Genomic DNA, 12,550 nt, shown 5'->3' with positions numbered 1-12,550 from the left:
GCAGAGAGGATGAGAGACAGAGTCTCTAGTCTCACTATTGCCAACTCGGTTTTTTGAAAGACAGAAATCCAGGGTGCCTGGATGGCTCAGTCGTATGAGCCTCAGAGAAACTTGGAATGTAGGAATGTAGGAAGTATCTCCCTTGCCTGAGATACTTCAACACACAGGTATATTTCAGTTGGCTCCGTGTTGTGATTCTTTTTAATTAGTTGCCAACTTTCAATATCAAAAGAACCCCCACCAATCTGGATTTCTCTCTCTTTTTTTTTTTTAAAGATTTTATTTATTCACGAGAGACACACAGAGAGGCAGAGACATAGGCTCCTGCAGAGAGCCTGATTCTCTGAGGCCCTACTAGTAGTGCCAGGCACCTACTATGTGTTAATGATACAGTGGTTTAGGAGACTGACACGTCTTTGCCCTTACTTTCTAGAAGAGTTTAAAGTGCAAGATCTGGCTGCAGACAATTTTCTCCTCACTCTCAGGGGTAAGGGCCCCCAGCGAGCAGCCTGATGGGGGTGAGATAAAGGTCCATGCTTCCCATACCCACTAGATTACTATAATGATAGTAATTTTTTAAAAAAGGAAAACAAGCGTTGGGAAAGATGTGGAGAAATTGGAATCCTTCTACATGGCTAATGGGAATGTAAAATGGTGCAAAACAATCTGGCAATTCCTCAAAAAGTTAAACATAGAATTCCTGTACGACTCAGTGATTCCATTTCTAGGTATATACCTAAGAAATTGAAAACAGGTTCTCAAACAAATACCTGTAGGCACATGCTTACAGTGGCACTATTCATAATAGCCAGAAGGTGGAAACAACCCAAATTTCCATCTACAGATGAATACATAAGCAAATTGTGGTATATACATACAATGAAATATTATCCAGCCATAAAAAGAACTGAAATACCAATACATGCTATAACTCGGGTGAACTTTGGGCTGGAATGGGAGTGATTGCTTTAATGGGATCAGTGCTTCGAGATGAAACTATTTGAGGACCATACAGAGGTGGTGGTTGCGCAACTCTGTGAATGTACTAAATGCCACTGAATTAAGATGGCTACATTTATAATGCTATGCCAATTTCAACTCAAAAAAATTTACAAATTGAAAACTACATAAAAGTGCTTTCCTAGGCATGGTTAAATTATAGTGCATCCAAACAGTGGAATAATATGTAGCCATTAAGAATATCCAAGGATAGGGACACCTGAGTGGCTCAGCGGTTGAGCGTGTGCCTGCAGCTCAGGGTGTAATCCTGGAGACCTGGGATCAAGTCCAACATTGGGCTCCCTGCATGGAGTCTGCTTCTCCCTCTGCCTATGTCTCTGGCTCTCTCTCTGTGTGTCTCATGAATAAATAAATAAATAAAATCTTAAAAAAAATGTCCAAGGATATTTTGGGGCACCTGGCTGGCTCAGTTGGAGGATCATGCAGCTCTTGATCTCAGGGTCATGAGTTCGAGCCCCACGTTGGGTGTAAAGATTACTTAAATACATAAATAAACTTAAAAAATAAATTGACAATTAAAAAAATCCTAGGAGATTTTAATGACATAGATAAATGTTTATAATATAGGGCTAAGCAAAGAAGTAGGATGAAAATTGTATACCACAGCAGTTTACTGATTACGTTAAATAAGAAGCACACAGAAAAGAAGACTACACAAAAGTAAACTAAAATATCTGTTATCCAAAAAACTTTTTTAAAAAGATTTTATTTATTTATTCATGAGACACAGAGAGAGAGAGAGAGAGAGAGATAGGCAGAGACACAGGCAGAGGGAGAAGCAGGCTCCATGCAGGGAGCCTGACATGGGACCCGATCCCAGGTCTCCAGGATCACGGCCCGGGCTGAAGGCAGCGCTAAACCACTGAGCCACCCTGGGCTGCCCCAAAAAACTTTAAAAAGGAGTCATTCTTCCATTGTTTGAGTTTTTACCAAGTGTCAGGCAAATGAAGATCTTTGCTCTCCTGCAGTGGAAAACAGACCTGGAACAGGAGGCCTGGGAGGTCAGCAGAGCCAGACTCTCTGTCGTCTCTGATCCAGACTACCTGGGTGACCCTTTCAGGTCTCAGTCCTCCTTGCACACAAGAGAGGTTCACAGATGCCCCCTCTGGAGACCCATCCAGCCCTCAGTGTTTTCCCAAGAAACACCTGCACCCTCCCACCTTCACCAGGGCCATACATCCAGGATGGTCCCAGCAGAATAGTTTATTGTAGTAAAAGCCTTGCTACACATCTGAATGTCCAACAACTGGGGGATGAGAAATAAGATAGGATGGTCACTTGCAGAAATACTGCCCTGAGAAAGAATGAACTATGCATGCCTTTGTTTCTCATCCTGGCTAGACCTTGACAACTTAATGATAAGGCAAGGAATAGAAAAACGATATTGCAGAAGAATCTCACAGCTGGATAGCGTTTTTGGAGATCTTTAAAACACAGAAAACAATTCTATGTATTATTTATGCATCCATATCTATGTAATAAATTCATAAAGGCACAGACTGGAAAGGACTATATTTCATGACTGGTTGCCTCTGGGCAGAGAGAAAAACAGGACTGAGAGAGACAAGTGGAGAGGCTTCAGTATTATCTGTTACTTTTAAGACTTTTATTTTTTAAAAAGCCAGAGGGAAACATTTAATTCTGGGTGGTGGGTTCATGGGATATTTACTATATTATTTCTTTCACTTTTCTTTATTTTAATATCCCCCCCCCCCCCAAAAAAAAAAGGATAGTGAAGAGAAATCCATGGGATAAAGGAACCAATATCTATTGAAGTCTTTCTCTGTGCTGGCCAAAGGCTACAGCAATGGTTCTCAAAGTGTGGTCCCTGGACCAGCAACAGCAGCATCACCTGGGAATGTAAATTCTCAGATTCCCCAGCCAGACCTACTGAATCAGAAACTCTGGGGTCAGGGCCCAGAAATCTGTGTTTTAACAAGCCTCCCAGGTGTACTGCTAACATTTGGGAAGCACTGGCTAGACGGTAATAGCGACAATAGTTCACGAGTACTAAGCACCTATACCTGTGACCTAACGCTCCAAGAGCTTTCCATGAATAACTTAACCTAACCTTCAAAACGACCCTGGGAGGGAGTCATTATTATTAATATCCCTATCCTATAGGTGGAAAAGCAGAGGCCTAGGAAGACCAAATCCCTTGCTAAAGGTCAACAGGCAGGTTGCTCCCAGAATCCCACTTCCCCTTGCATGACCCCCACAGACTCCAGCTCACTGTAGCCTTGGAGAAAGAATTCTAGCCCTATCTGACGGAGGAGAAAACTGGAATTCGGAGAGGGAGCACGACTCGGCCCAAGGTCTCACCGAAGCGGAAAGGAGGCGGGGAGACACCCTGTGGTCTGTCCAGGAGGTTTTGAGGTTTGACCCAGACCTGCTGGGGATCAGGGCCCAGCGCGGGAGGAGGAGGGAGCGCAGAGTGGGCCCAGCTGCAGGCCCGCCTGGGTGTGGTTCGCACCGCACGCCTCCGGCCAGCTGTCCCCCTCCCCACCACGGGCTGCCAACCCGCCGCCAACCTGCCGTGACCCGTCACCCACCCCCACCAGGGGCCGTAAGGGCCTTCCCTTCTCGGTCGGTAGAGCCTCATCCCTTCCTTCTCGTTTTTTTCTTTTGCAGAAGGGGAACCTGGACGGCTCAGAGGAGCGGAGGCTGGACCCAAGTCCGTCGGGGGCCGGGGCTCCTCTCCCCTAGGGCTCCTCCAGGCTCGCACGCAGCCCGGCCAGCCCGGCCCTCGTCGCGGGCCCCCGGTCCCTCCGCGCGTCCACCGCTCCCGGACCGCCCCTTCCTGCCGCCCTCCAGCCGGCCCTGCCCCCCCGCTGGGCTCCCCCCACCGTCCCCCGCCGCGGAGACCCTCCCGCTTCCGCCGTCCGCGCGCCACTCACCTGGGCGCCCGCTCCTCCTCCTGCGGGCAGCCCGGATCTTCGCAGCTCGAACGCCCCCCCAGCTCAGCAGCCCCCGGACTCCCGGGGCGCCCGCACCCGAAGGGAGACGGGCTGACTTTGGAGAAAAGGCAAAGGGCGGCCTCTGAGGGGCTTGGGCGCCGCGCGGCTTCTCGGGCTCCCCTGGCGCTGAACCCCCGGCGCCCCCTCCTGCTCGCCTCGGCCTCAGCGGTGCGCTCGGGCTGGGACCGGGGACTCGGTGGCACCCACAGGCCATCTGGGCTCCTTAGCCGCGCCCTGAGCGATGCTAACCCCACCCCCGTGTATCCTAACCCCGCCCCTGAAGACTCTGACCCCACAGCGTGGACTCTCATCCCAGGCCCTTCCTCCCAGCACCCTAATCCCACCGCTCAAGGATTTTTTTTTTTTTTTTTAAACGCCGCCCATCAGAGGCTTCCAACCCTGCCCCTAAGGATCCTAACCCTGGCCCGGAAGGATAATAAACCTGCCCCTAAGAATTTTAATCCGTCCCCCAAAGATCCTAACCCCACGCCCTCTTCCAAGCACTTAACCTAATGCATTATAATCCCCGCCTCCCCAAACCTTAATGTGGTCGCCAAAGGGATTAAACTCGTCCTCCCAAGAACCGCAACACCGTCTCCTGCCAAGATCCTCGTTTTGCCCCCAAATGATTTTGAATTTCACATTTGAAGGATTTTTTAGCCTCACCCACAGGAGATTTCTAATCCTGTCCCCCAAGGATTCTAATCCGGCCAACGGAAGGATTTTATCCCTTCTCTTCAAAGGATTCTGACCCAGCCCTCCAAATTCATAACCCTAACCCCAGGGATTCTAATCCTGCTCCCGAATAATCCCAATCTTGTTTCCAAAGGATTTTAATCCCCCCTCGGATTCCAATCCGATCCATCCAAAAATTCCAACCCTACCCTCAAGGACTTTAACCCCTCATCAAAGGATTCTAACGTGACCCACAAGGATCCTAAACCTTTACCTCGGCACTCTCGCAGGATTCTAATCCCCCGCCCCAAGCATTCTGATCGGTTTTCTCTACACTCCAATCCACTCTTGGAGCCCAGGCCCCTCCCCCACACCGTGTCCCAGGCCTTCCTGGTCCTTCTGTGGTCAGCGGTTTCCGCTCCACAGGCCCCGCGCTATTCAAACGGCAAGCAAAGTTTCTCACCCGCAGGCACCACCCTGGCTCATTCTTGGCGGTTTCCGGCAGCTGGGAAGCTCAGAGGACTTTGAAAACTGAGGAGGCAGGATGCCCAGCTGGAGGGCACCTGGAGGCCCCACATGAATGAGATGTGCCCAGCACCAGGCAAGGGCAGAGCACAACTGCTTCTGGAAAAAGAGCTTTGTCGCACTAAAGTCTGCCAAGCACACAAGATGTGTAAGAATTTTACAGCTTTTCTGTATTCCCTCTGTTACCAGCCATTTCAGGCCACCGTCATCTCTTCATTCACTCATTCATTCATTCATTCATTCAGCAATACTGTGCTGAGTGCTGGGCTACACAGGGTTTCTCAACTCCAGTACTGTTGACATTTGGGCTGCATAATTCTTTGTTATGGGGTGGGGGGACTGTCCTGGGCATGGGAGGATGATGACCAGCATTCCTGCTAGGTCATCGTCTACACCCTCCACAGTTTGTCAATTCCTATAGCTATGGACACCTAGATGGCGTGCAACTTTGCCCTAAAGACCTGTGTAAGGATTTTGTAAAGACTTGCTTTGCCAAGAATGATGAATGCTTGCAGAATGGCTGCTGCCAAAATTCTCCTAACATTTCCCCACATTTAAGAAAATTTAAATTCAATTAATTAACGTATAGTGTGTTAGTTTCAGAGGTAGAGTTCAGTGATTGGTCTTATATAATACCCAGTGCTCATTATATCACATGCTCTCCTTAATGTCCATCACCCAGTTACCCCATCCCTACAAGCCCCTTCCACATTTCCCCACATCATGATTGACTCTTGGTACCATCCATTAGTCCTTTTTTTTTTAAAAAAAAAAAGGATTTTATTTATTTACTTGAGAGAGAGAAAGCAAGAGATGGAGGAGGGGCAGAGGGAGAGGAAGAAACAGACTCCTAGCTGAGCAGAGAGCCCAACGTGGGACTTGATCCTAGGACCCTAGAATCATGACCTGAGCCAAAGGCAGATGCACAACTGATTGAGTCACCCAGGCACCCCTCATCCATTAGTCTTTAATTTGAGTTCCCCAGAAGCAGACCCTAGACATGGATTCAAGTGAAAGTGGTTATTTGGGAGATGCAGAAAACACTGGTAGGGGAGTAGGTGGATAAGACAAGACAGGGAATAAAGAGAGCATTGTCAACCAAGTTATAACTGTGGGCTCCTGGAATTCACTCCTGCTGGAGAGGGAACTCCGGAGACAGTGTATTATTCCCAACTCATTGTTATCCTTCCTGGAAATTGAAAGAGCTGGGGCGTTTATGTACCAACTCCTGGCAGAGTTGGATGAGGGATGATCCCAGGAGGTACTAATCCTTCAGCACTCCTAGCCTGCTCCATGAATGCTCCAATCACAAGAGAGAGCCTCCAGGAAGAGAGATACATGCCTGGAGACTCGAAAGGGTCATCATTAGCATCGGCTACACCTTCTTCCACAAGTTTGTCATTCTGATGGCAAAGGACCACAGTTGAAACATTCTCCTGTTAACAGCCAATTCCATCTCCCTTTTTTTTGCTATTGAAGTAATGCTGCAATAAAAGTCTGTGCATGTGTTTCCAAAGCTCCTATCAACTTTACTGAGGCACAGCTTTATACATAAAATGCACTATTAAAATATTCAGCTTGATGAGTTTTGGTAAAGGGATACACCTGTGTAACCCCACCCTAATCAAGATATAGAACATTTCGGGCAGCCCAGGTGGCTCAGCGGTTTGGTGCTGCCTTCAGCCCAGGGCGTGATCCTGGAGACCTGGGATCGAGTCCCACGTCGGGCTCCCTGCATGGAGCCTGCTTCTCCCTCTGCCTCTCTCTCTCTCTCTCTGTCTCTCATGAATAAATAAATAAAATTAAAAAAAAAGATATAGAACATTTCTAGCACTCCAAAGAATTCCCTTATACCCTATTGCAGTCAATTTCTCCCTGCTCCATTGCCTTAGATAACCAGTGTTTGGCTTTTTGTCATTATAAATTGGCTTTGTTTTTTTTATAATTTTATATAAATACAATTACACAGTGTGTTTCTTTCATGTCTGTCTCCTTTCACTTACATATTGCTTTTGAGATTTTCCATGTTACATGTTGCAGTATTTTGTTCCCTTTCACTGCAGAATAGTATTTCATAGTATAGATGTATCACTATACACAATATCAATAACACTATATAATATACATAATATCTATAATATATATCACTATATAATACCAATAATTTGATAATTTGGTATTATTATTCTTTTTAATTAAAACATATTTTCCATCTAACTCTTATTCGCATCAAAGAACATTTATACAATTACAAATTTTATCCTAAAACATTGCCTTACCAGTACTGGGGCGGGGGGCAAACATTTTATCTATTCATTCACTCATTCAACATGCAGAACATAGCTGTCCACAAGAAGTAGTGCTAAATGCTGCATCTTTGGAGCCAGTCTGGAGTTCAAACCTTGGCACAGCCATTTATCAACTGAGGGATAGTGAGCAAATCAATTAGCAATAATCACACCTCAGATAAGCCTCACTGGCTATGACACTGCCACTAGTGAAGCTTGATCTTGAGCAAATCAAATCACCCCTCAGGGTCTTAGTTTTCTCATCTCATCAAGTGGAAATAATAATAGTGTTTATCTCAGTGAATCATTGTGAAAATCAATTAACATCTTATGTGCAAGGGTGATAGGATTACAAGAAAAATAAATCAGGGCAAGAGAGTGGGATGTAATTTGAGACAAAATGGTCAGGGAAGACCTCTCTGAGGAGGTAGTGTGTAGCAAGACCTGCTGAATGGGGGAGTGAGTCATGTGATAATCTGAGGGAAGCGTGTTCCATGGAGAAGGAACAGTAATGGCAAAGGTTCTGAGGTGCAACTGCGCTTGGTATGTTTAAGGAATAAGGGATCCAGGGGATCCCTGGGTGGCACAGCGGTTTGGCGCCTGCCTTTGGCCCAGGGCGCGATCCCGGAGACCCGGGACCGAATCCCACATTGGACTCCTGGTGCATGGAGCCTGCTTCTCCCTCTGCCTATGTCTCTGCCTCTCTCTCTCTGTGTGTGGCTATAATAAATAAATAAATAAATAAATAAATAGGAATAAGGGATCCATGTAGCTGGATCAGAGTAGGTGCAGAGGAGAGTGACGGAGATGATGTTAGAAAGGTAGTGAAGTCAGATTGTAAGGCCAAGAAGTCTTGGTGTTGATATGAGACTTTAATTGACACAAGATGGGAGCCATTGAAGGGTTCTGAGCAGAGGAGTAAGCCACACTGTGTTTTAATAGGATCTGTCTGGCTGTTGGGTGGAGAATGGATTGGAGAGGCATGAGGAAAGCAGAGAACTCAGTGAGCAGGATGAGGCAGTCATTCAAGAATAATATGATGATGGCATGGGCCAGGGGGGTGGCAACTGACAGTTGTAGGAGCTCAGAGAGACAAAAGAGCAGAAAATCTGAGACTTCATGGGTATGTACAAGGAAAGTCAATACTCTCCTTTTTTACTAGAAAATGATTGGAAATAACCTAAGATATCCATCATTTGGGGACTGGGAAAATAAATAATAATACAATAATGGAGTACCAAGGTGTTGTCAAAAAGAATAAGGATGTATAAAAACTAATTGTATGTACGTTTGTATGTATTTTGGGGGGGAGGGGCAGAAAGAGGGGGAGAGCAAGAATCCTAAGCAGGCTCCAAGCCCAGCACAGAACCCGACGTGGGGCTTGATCTCACAACCCTGAGATCACAGCCTGCGCTGAAATCAAGAGTCAGATGCTCAATTGACTGAGCCACCCAGGTGCCCCACAATGAACAATCTGAAAATAAGGTTAAGAAAACAATTTCTTTTTTCTTTTTTTAAGATTTTATTTATTTATACATGAGAGACTCAGAGAGAGAAGCAGAGACACAGACAGAAGGAGAAGCAAGTTCCATGCAGGGAGCCCGACGTGGGACTCGACCCCAGGACCCCGGGATTACACCCTGAGCCGAAGGCAGACGCCCAACCACTGAGCCACCCAGGCATCCCAAGAAAACAATTTCATTTAAATATTACCAAAAAGAACAAAATGCTTGGGAATAATTTTAACATGAGTTGTGCAACATCATTCAAAAACTTTTAAAAACGCCCTTGAAAGAAACTGAAGAAGACCTAAGCAAAGTCATCTCAGGGGATAGGAAAGATAACTCCTGGAAAAGACATTTCTTTATAGATTGGAAGACTCAATATTTTTAAGGTGTTGAAAGTCTTCAAATTGATCAACATAATTGCCATCTATTAAAAAAATAGACAATCTCATCCTAAAATTTATATGGAAATGCAAGGAATCTAGAATAGCCAAGCAATCTTGAAAAAATAAAACAAAGCTGGAGGACTCACAATTCCCAAATTCACTACAAAGTTACAGTAATATAGGCAGTGTGGTACTGTCATAAGGACAGAAATATATAACAATGGAACAGAATTGAGAGCCCAGAAGTAAACCTTCACCTTATGGCCAAATGATTTCCAACAAGGGTGCCAAGACACTTTAATGCAGGAAAGAATAGTTTTGTCAATAAATGGTGCTGGAACAACTAGATATCCCCATGCAAAATAATGAAGTTGGATCCCTACTTCACACCATCCACAAAAATAAGTCAAAATGGATCATAGACCTATATGTCTGAGCTAAAACTATAAAAATCTTCATGACCTTAGGTTAAGCAAAACCTTAAATGTGACACGAGTAACAACAAAAACTGATAAAGAGGAGCTCATCAAAACTAAAAACTTGTGCAGCAAATGACACAATCAAGAAAATGAAAAGACAACACACAGAATGGAAGTGAATACTTGCAAATCACAGATCTGCTAAGGGACTGATATCCCAAATATATAAGTGACTTTTACAACTCAATAATAAAAAAATAACATAATTGAAAAGTGGGAAAAAGATCTGAATAGACATTTCTCCAAAGAAGTTATACAAATAGCCCACAAGCACATGAAAAGATGCTTATTATCATTAGTTATTGGGAAAATACAAATTAAAGCCACAATGAGGGACTCCTGGGTGGCTCAGTGGCTGAGTGTCTGCCTTCGGCTCAGGGAGTGATCCAGCAGTCCCAGGATTGAGTCCCGCATCAGGCTCCCTGCATGGAGCCTGCTTCTCCCTCTGCCTGTGTCTCTGCCTCTCTCTCTTTGTGTTTCTCATGAATAAATAAATAAAATCTTTTTTAAAAAGCCACAATGAGACGTTGTTTCACAACCATTAGAATGGCTATAATAAAAAACACAGATAATAACAAGTATTGATGAGAATAAGAAGAAATTATAACCCTCATACATTGGTGGTGGGAATGTAAAATGGTACAGTGCCTTTAGAAACTAGTGTGGTGGCTCCTCAAAAGGTTAAGAATAGAGTTATCGGGATCCCTGGGTGGCGCAGCGGTTTGGCGCCTGCCTTTGGCCCAGGGCGCGATCCTGGAGATCCGGGATCGAATCCCACGTCGGGCTCCCGGTGCATGGAGCCTGCTTCTCCCTCTGCCTGTGTCTCTGCCTCTCTCTCTCTCTCTGTGTGTGTGACTATCATAAATAAATAAAAATTAAAAAAAAAAAAAGAATAGAGTTATCATATTGCTCAGATATCTCATTCCTAGGTACATACCCAAGAGAATTGAAAATATATATCTACACAAAAATTTGTATATGAAATTCTCATAGCAGCACTATTCATCATAGCAAGAAGTGGAAACAACTTCAATGTCCCTCAATGGACAAATAAAATGGAGTCTATCCAGGGGCGCCTGAGTGGCTCAGCGGGTTAAGAGTCTGCCTTTGGCTCAGGTCATGATCCCAGGATCCTGGGATCTTCTCCCTCTGCCCTCCCTTTGCTCATACTGTCTCTGTCTCTGTCTCAAAATAAACAAATGAAATCTAAAAAAAGGGGGAGGGTCTATCCATACAATGGAATATCACTTGGCAATTGGCAATAAAGAGGTATGAAGTATTGATACATTTTACGACACAAACTTTGAAAATACTATGTTAAATGAAAGAAACCAGTCACAAAAGACCACATATTGCATGATTTCATTTATATGAAATGTCCAGCATAATTAATCAAATCTATAGAAACAGAAAATGGCTAGTGGCTTCCTGGTGCTGGGGGTTGGCAAGAAATAAGGAGTGATTGCTAATGGGTATTTTTTTTTTTTAAGAGTGAGCAGTGGGCAATGAAAATATCCTAAAATTTATTGCAGTAAGTGTTGCATAACTCAGCATATACCTAAAACACCGAATTGTACATTTCAAATGGATGAATGAATGTATGCTACATGAGTTATAATTCAATTTTAAAAAGTTCTTTTTTTAAAGAATGAAGAAAACTCCTTATGTTCTAATGGGGACAAGTGGATAAGTGGATTGGGGAGGAAGTAAGGTGCACAACAGCTTGTACTGTATTTTACCATTTGTGTAGAACAAGAGAACAAACATGTGGGAATTTACTGGTACATGCTGAACTGAGTCAGGAAGAGCTCCTGTAAGACACAGTCCCCATGTTTTCTTCCAGGGAGGGAAATTATACAGCTGAGTGACAGAGCAGGGAAGGAGACTTACTGATCCTAGTATACTTTGTATTCTTGAATTTTGGACCACTTGAAGATATTAAAAATTAAATGTCAATTTAGAAATCAGAGACTTCAGGGTCACCTGGCTGGCTCAGTCAGCAAAGCATGTGACTCTTGATCTTGGGGTTGTGAGTTTGAGCTCCATGCTGGATGTAGAAATTACTTAAAAAAAAAAAAAAAGATCTTTGAAAAAAATCAGAGACAGAGATAGACTTGAGGGTGGGTACGATTTTTAGAGGATGAAAAAGTCAAGAAAAGTTCTTGGTGTATACTTGACAGTGGGTCAAGGATGGAGGACCGATGGAAGCAAAGGCATTGAAGCTGGACTAACTACTTTTCTTTTTTTTTTTTTTTTTTTAATTTTTACTTATTTGAGAGAAAGCACAAGCAAGAGAGAGAGCATGAGCAGGATGAGGGGGAGAGGGAGAAGCCGACTCGCTGATGAGTCTGACCTGAGCCAAAGGCAGATGCTCACTTAACTGACTGAGCCACGCAGGTGCCCTGCACTGACTACCTTCCCTAGCTGTGATTTTGTTTTCTCATCTGCAAAGTGGAATGACCTTCACCAGGTCATTAAATTATTGCATTAAAAGCTCTTATTATTCTGCCCTCACTTAGTTCATTTAATCTCTTTGAGATAGAAATGCTTAGAAATGGATGGCTTAGAGAGGTAAAGACACCTGCCCAAGGTTGCACAGACAGCAAGCAACAGAGCTGGAACTCAAACTCAGGTCTGTGAGACTCTAGTGTACTTCCAGAGCTGGTGCTTATAATGAGTACACAGACTCAGTAAGTGTGCTCTAGAGACTTGAGA

The 12,550-nt window shown here is 44.4% G+C and overlaps 1 protein-coding gene and 1 long non-coding RNA gene across 4 annotated transcripts in view; one reads left to right on the top strand and one right to left on the bottom strand.

Annotated features, from left to right (window-relative positions):
- Positions 1-4,051, bottom strand: part of HCK (HCK proto-oncogene, Src family tyrosine kinase) — a 40,300-nt gene extending 36,249 nt beyond the window's left edge. For all 3 annotated transcript variants that reach the window (XM_025469670.3, XM_025469669.3, XM_035705671.2), the window contains exon 1: positions 3,918-4,051. The gene's annotated coding sequence lies outside the window, so the exon portion shown is untranslated. The remainder of the gene's footprint in view (positions 1-3,917) is intronic.
- On the top strand, positions 3,299-7,276 carry LOC125753512 (uncharacterized). The gene is made up of 3 exons (XR_007405506.1): positions 3,299-3,396; positions 3,652-4,145; positions 5,122-7,276. It is a non-coding gene; the product is annotated as an uncharacterized LOC125753512 (long non-coding RNA).
- The last annotated feature ends 5,274 nt before the right edge of the window (positions 7,277-12,550 follow it).

Source organism: Canis lupus, chromosome 24 (genome assembly GCF_003254725.2).
Source record: "Canis lupus dingo isolate Sandy chromosome 24, ASM325472v2, whole genome shotgun sequence".
In the NCBI taxonomy this organism is placed as follows: domain Eukaryota; kingdom Metazoa; phylum Chordata; class Mammalia; order Carnivora; family Canidae; genus Canis; species Canis lupus.
This window is presented reverse-complemented; position numbering and strand designations above follow the sequence as displayed.